Raw genomic sequence first — 6913 nt, forward strand, 5'->3', positions numbered from 1 at the left:
TAATAGGCTCCAATTCCATCTATGTTGCTGCAAAAGATATGATTTCATTCTTTTTTATGACTGAGTAGTATTTCATTGTGTGCGTGTAAATATATACAAAACATTTTCTTTATCCAGTCCAATGGACACCTAGGTTGATTCCATATCTTTGCTACTGTGAATAAAGCTTCAATAAATATGGCAGTGCAGGTATCTTTGATGTAATGGTTTCTTTTCCTTTGAGTGGATTGAATACTCAGTAGTGGGATTGTTGGATGGAATGGTAGTTCTATTTTAGAAATCTCTGTTCTGTTTTCCATAGAGGTTGAACTAATTTACATTCTCACCAGCAGTGTATAAGCCTTCCTTTTTCTCTGCATCCTCGCCAGCTTCTACTATTTTTTGACTTTTTAATCATAGCCATTCTAACTGGTGTAAAATGGTGTCTCATTGTGGTTTTAATTTTCATCTATAATGATTAGTGTTAATCATCGATTTAAGCATACTCTGTTTTAGTTTTATATGTTTACATGTTAAATAACAGCTGACATTCTGAACAGATCTTAAAGCAATGAGTTATCAGAAAGAATTATTTTAGTTTTGTTGAAGTCATGTCTATATTTGACTTCCAAACATACATAAACCTCAAATGTCCTACGGGAGATAGATTTGAAAGCTGTTGATAACAGAGATGGTTTATATTCTTTGTTTCCTAAGTCACTGTAATTTTATAATGCTGATAAAATCTGTCCAACAGAGAAAAATAAGGTTTTGTGAATGCACCTCTGCATGTCCAACACAGAAATCAGTTTCCCTGTCCAGGACAAAATAGGAATCACAGAAACAGAAATTAAAATGTTTGGAAATCAAATTAGCATTACATATTCCTTGGTAAAATTGTGTCTACAAATATACACCAATATGGAATCACTAGTTATTTCTCTGTGACACACTGCCCTGAAACTTAGTAGCTAAAAAAAACAACTACTAGTTGTTAGCACGAGAGTGTCTGGTTTTGTAATTTGGACTGGGCTCAGCTGAGTGGCTCTTCTTGTCTTGCCTGAACTCCCTCATGATCTGTGGTCAGTTCACAGGTTGGCTGGGGGCTGGAGGGTCTAGGACAGACTCAGGCAAGGTGATAACTCATTTCGGCTTCTAGTGGTTTGAACAAACTCCAGTAGTTTGGTTCAGATTTGTACACATAGGACCTGGGCAGAGGTCCAAGAGCTGAAACATGCAAGACCTTGTGAAGCCCAGGTTTAAAACTGGCATGCTATCCCTTCTGCTGCATGCTGTTGACTAAAGAAAGACAATGCAGATTCACGGGGAGGGCTAATGCACTTCACTTGTTAATGGGAGGAGTGACAAAGTTGTCTCACATAGGGAGGGGCTATGGCAGGTGGCCAGTTTGCAATGAACCACAAATAGTAAAATATACTATTGTTGAGTTCTCTAAAAGTATATTATATTTCATCTCAAAAAAAAAATCTAAGAGAAGTGTTGAAATCTCTCTAGAAAAGACCATATAGCTAGATTTTTAGGTTTTCAAGTTGATTATGATGATACCAAAAAATTAAACTATTGGATTAACTTGGAAATTAACAAAGCACAGTACAGCTTTTTTAATGGTGCACTTCCATTATTCGTTATATAAAGTATTTAAATCCAGGAACAGATAGTAGGGATTGTCAAATAGAAGCACTTTAATTGAGAACCATACAGATGTGTCACTAAAGTATCACTTAACTCTAGCCATTTAATAATGCACACTCATATTTTTAAGGGAAAAGAGTGAAATAAAATAGAGCACGTAGCTTTCATATAAGGAGAGGGGGAATATAGAAATAGATTTTAACTCAATCAATTCAAGAGTAGGCAGCAAAGAAGAAAATGAAGAGCGTTTGGTAAATGGAAGACACAAAATAAGCAGGAGAAAATAAGATCCAATATATCAGATATAAGAATAAATGGAGTTCTCTTTGCCATCTTTTCTCCTCCCTTGGAGATGCTGCCATGAATGTGGAGGTTTGCAGTTTCAGAGGGTACAAGATCTACCCCAGACACGGGAGGCGCTATGCCAGGACCAACGACGGGAAGGTTTTCCACTGTCTTAATGCAAAATGTGAGTTGGCGTTCCTTTCCAAGAGGAATCCTTGGCAGGTAAACTGGACTCTCCTCTACAGAAGGAAGCACAAAAAAGGACAATTGGAAGAAATTCAACAGAAAAGAACTGGCCAAGCAAATTTCAGAGGGCCCTTACTAGTACAATCTCTTGCTGACATAATGGCCAAGAGGAATGAGAAAATTGACGTTAGAAAGGCTCAATGAGAACAAGCTATCAGGGCTCATAAAGAAGCAAAAAAGACTAAGCAAGCAGCTAAAAAGACTGCAATGGCTGCTGCTAAGACACCTATTAGGTTGGTGCAAAAGTAATTGTGTTTTTGCCAAGGGCAGCACCTGGGCAGACGATTGCAAAGCCTGTGGAAGTTTCAGCTCCCCAAGTTGGTGGAAAATGCTAAGCCAGCAGATCAGATTTTAAAGTAAAGATTGGACTATAACTCTAGGTTGTGCTGGAGATTTTATTCTCATGATAGGCATGTTGGGCCTCACATGATCATAGGTGAACTAATAAAGTGAAGAATATAAGAGGTAGGTATTTTATTAAAAAGTCTATTTGCTTAGCTGGGGTGTGTCGAGCACATTACGAAAACTTCTTTGTCTTAACTTTTTGTTTACAAGGCCGTAAGTACTAGGATGTTACATGGATTTGCCTGGCTTGGTGACAAATGCCTGCAGTCCCAACATTTGGGAGACCTAGGCAGGCAGATCGCCTGACCTCAGGGGTTCAAGACCAGCCTGGGCAACATGGCGAAACCCTGTCTCTACAAAAAGTACAAGCCCTGTTTCTACAAAAAATACAAAAATTATGAAAATGAACTGCAGGTGCATGGTAGCATGCACCTGTAGTTTCAGCTATTTAGGAGGCAGAGGTGGGAGGATCACATGAGCCCAGGAGGTCGAGGCTACAGTGAGTCAAGATTGCACCACTGCCCTACAGCCTGGGTGACAGTGAGACCCTGTCTCAAAAATGAAAAAAAAAAAAAAAAAGATGTACTTTTTAGACTATTTTCTAGTTAAATTACCTTTTCCTATGATAGACAAATTTAGTTTATATTGGGTTTGCCTTGTAGTTATTGGTATCTTGCCTATCATTTGCTGATAGGTGAGTCGAAGGTGCTTAAAACTATCAGCTGTATTAATCTGCTCTTGCTTACCGAAAATACGCCTAAATGAAAAGCACGTCTGCTTGAGTAAAGAGTAGCCTTAGCTAGACTCCTAGAGTAGTTTGTTGAGCTGGGGGTTTGCCAGAGCCATGCTAAATTGCAAAAATATCTGAATAAACTGCTGATATTCAAGAGCTATGTATATTGAAGATGTGATAAAATAGTAGTAATCAAAACTTACCTGTAAAGAATAGGCTTGTCCTTCTACAGAAAGTAGATCGTTTTTAACCTGCCAGCCTGTGCCAAGTTGCAAGGATACAGCAGTGGACAAATCACAGTGCTCTTTCAGGAAACATCAGAACACTAGGTGAGGGTATGGTCAATGTCAACATTTTCCTCCATCCCCATTCTTTCCAAGGTGATAGAATTAATTTTTCGTTCTAGTGCATGTTACATTCAGACAGTTAAGTGTTGCAGATAAAATGAGTAAGTCCCTTTGGGAACCCGAAAGTGGAAACCATATGTAAAATCAATATAAGACATATGTAAAGCTGGGTGCAGTGGCTCATGCCTGTAATCCCAGTACTTTGGGAGGCTGAGGCAGGCAGATCAGTTGAGGTCAGAAGTTTAAGCCCAGCCTGGCCAACATGGTGAAACCTCTTCTCTACTAAAAATACAAAAATTAGCTGAATGTGGTGGCACGTGCCTTAATCCCAGCTACTCGGGAGGCTGAGGTAGGAGAATCCCTTGAACCCGGGAGGTCGAGGTTGCAGTGAGCTGAGATCATGCCACTGCACTCCAGGTGGGCAACAAAGGGAAACTCCATCCCCCCACTCCCCCCGCCAAAAAAAGAAAAAAAAATGTAAGGTAATACAGACTTTTGCTCATAAAAGCAAAATGTTAAGATTTTGCTTGGGGATAAAGCTCCCTTTTTTGGTATAGACAATATTAGGTTATATTTAGGAAATTACTGGGAAAATAAAATCATACCCAACTTGATAACTTTTGGATACTAAAATGTCCCCTTAAAAATAAATATATATATAAACAAATAAATGTGAATGGATTAAACTCACCTCTTAAGAGACAGATTTTTTCTAAGAGTGAACAAAAAAATAAAAATTTAAGGAGACACAAGTGAAGCATAAAAAACATAAAAGTTTGAAAATAAATATTAAAAACAGAGAAAATGACGCAAATAAAGCTGGCATAATAATGTATTAGAAAAACAACTTCCAGGCAGAAATCATTACTGGGGATTACAGGGTTCATTGCTTAAACAAAGGAACAATTTACTAGGAAAATATAATAATCTTTAACCTATATGAATCTAACAAAATTGCCCTAAAAGTACAAAGCAAATTGTCATAATTATAGAGAGAAATTAAAAATCACGACTGTGTAAAAAATTTAACGCTCTCTTGAAATCTGTCAAACAGATTTTTTAAAAAAGAATAACACTGATATCAATACACAGATAATCAGGTTCTTTCCAAGCACAGAGACAAATGGTATAGGATTTGAACAATTAAAGCTACCCAGCATTGAGAATATATCTTTCCAAGTATATATGGCACTTTTGCTTAAAGTCACTACCACACTATGTTAAATAGGGTTTTTCTTTTATGAATATTAAATGTGATTGAGATAGCATTCTTTAATTAAAAAGCAAAAACAGAAATAATTTATAAGAAGTAGCCTTTTCCACCCATACATTTGGAAAGTAAAATCAAAATTCTAAATAATTCACTCATTAAATACTTAAAACTACAAACAAAATGACAAACTATTTAGCATAGCATCACGTGAAAGTAGCTTGTACCCAAATAGATAATTTGATAGTGAGAGGGAATGTATAACTTTAAATGCATATTCTAAAAAATAAGAACTGCTGAAAGTTAATGAATTAAATATTCAACTCAAGAATTTTTAAAGCAGTGAACAAGAAAATCCACAAAAGATATCACAACAAAGCAAATTAATAAAAACAGAAATGAATAAAATACAACACAACAAACAGAAAATTAATAATACAGGAACAGAAAACCAAATACCACATGGGCTCACCTGTAAATGGGAGCTAAACATTGGGTACTCAGAGACCCAAAGATGGGAACTATAGACACTGAGGGCTACTAGAGGGGAAGAGGCTGGGGGTGTTGAAAAACTACCTATGGGTACAATGCTCACTTCCTGGGTGATGGGATCATTTGTACTCCAAACCTTAGTGACATGCCATTTACCCATGTAACAAAGCTGCATCTGTATCCCCTGAACCTAAAATAAAAGTTTAAAAAAAGATATACAGACAAAAGTAACAGGAAATTAAAACTTGAAAAAATAGAGTGGATAATTAAACCAAAAGCCAGTTTTAAAAAATTACTAATGAAATAGAAAAGTCTGGCAAGATTTAGCAAGAATATAAGAACGCTGAGACCAGTAAACAATATTAAATACCAACAGGGAGTTAAAACTAACAGATAAAGACAAACTGAACATCTTAGAACAGCAGGGGGAAAAAGGCAAATTTCAGTAGATTAAAAAAAATTGAAAGAGTATGCACTGTTTTAAGGATGACATTCAAACAAATTTCTTATTACATTGACTCAATTCTGTGCAATTGAAATATTTCATTACTCAAAGTAGAAAGGAATTATATCTTAAGCATCTTAATTGGTGAACAGACTGCCAGAAGTTTGAATGTGTTTTCAGTGTAAGTAGTAAAATAGTTTCATGGGAAATTTATGAGACCAGAAAATTATGTTCTACTTTGGAAAGATTACAAGGCTAAACTCTGTTGTGAGAATGACTGAGACATCCCTTCGTTCAATCTCTTAAAATTTTAACTGAGAAGTACATCGTAGTACATCTTTTCTCCAGATTGGCAACATTTTGTGTGCTTTAATGTGGGTAATAAAATGCCATTGTTTAATAATGATGCCACAATCTTACGTTTTTTATATGGTTTAGCATTGTACAAAATGTGTTGACATGTTGAATCTGTTTACCCATTTAATTAATATGTAATTTGTCCACATGACCACTTGCTCCTTCTTCATCATCATATCTAACTATCTATATATTTTTTGAGGCAGGGTCTTGCTCTGTTGCTCAGGCTGGAGTGCAGTGGTGCACTCATAGCTGTCTTCAGCCTCTACCTCTTGGGCTCAAGTGATCCTCCTGCCAGAGTCTTCCAAGTGGCTTGAACTACAGGTGCATCATCATTTTATTTTTTTATTTTTTGTGGAGACAATGTTTCACCATGTTGCCCAGGCTGGTCTCCACCTCCTGGGCTCAAGAGATCCTCCTGCCTGGGCCTCCCAAGGTGGTGGGATCAAAGGTGTGAGCCACCGTGCCTGGTCATATTAATATTATAATTATTTTTCCACAAATGTAAAATCTTAACATAATTAAGGGTGACTGACTTGCTTAAGGTCACATATCTAGAAAGTGTCTAAGTCAGGATTAACTTGAATCTCCTGACACATAGAATAGTGTTATTTCCACTAGAAGTTTTCCCATTCTTGGTGTGAGGAGATATAAATCATTTCTTCATGTGTCTAGATCTGTCTAGGTTTTTTTTTTTTTTTGGTGTATGTATGTGAGTGTATGTGTGTGAGTGTATTTGTGTGTGTATGTGTATATAGGTGTGTGTGTATGTGTGTGCGTATGTGTGTGTAAGGGCAATGTGACCCCTTGACTTATCATCC

The 6913-nt window shown here is 36.7% G+C and overlaps 1 pseudogene; it reads left to right on the forward strand.

Annotated features, from left to right (window-relative positions):
* Positions 1–1992: 1992 nt before the first annotated feature.
* On the forward strand, positions 1993–2498 carry LOC105523270 (annotated as a pseudogene).
* The last annotated feature ends 4415 nt before the right edge of the window (positions 2499–6913 follow it).

This window comes from Colobus angolensis, unplaced genomic scaffold (assembly GCF_000951035.1).
Source record: "Colobus angolensis palliatus isolate OR3802 unplaced genomic scaffold, Cang.pa_1.0 Scaffold459, whole genome shotgun sequence".
NCBI lineage: Eukaryota > Metazoa > Chordata > Mammalia > Primates > Cercopithecidae > Colobus > Colobus angolensis.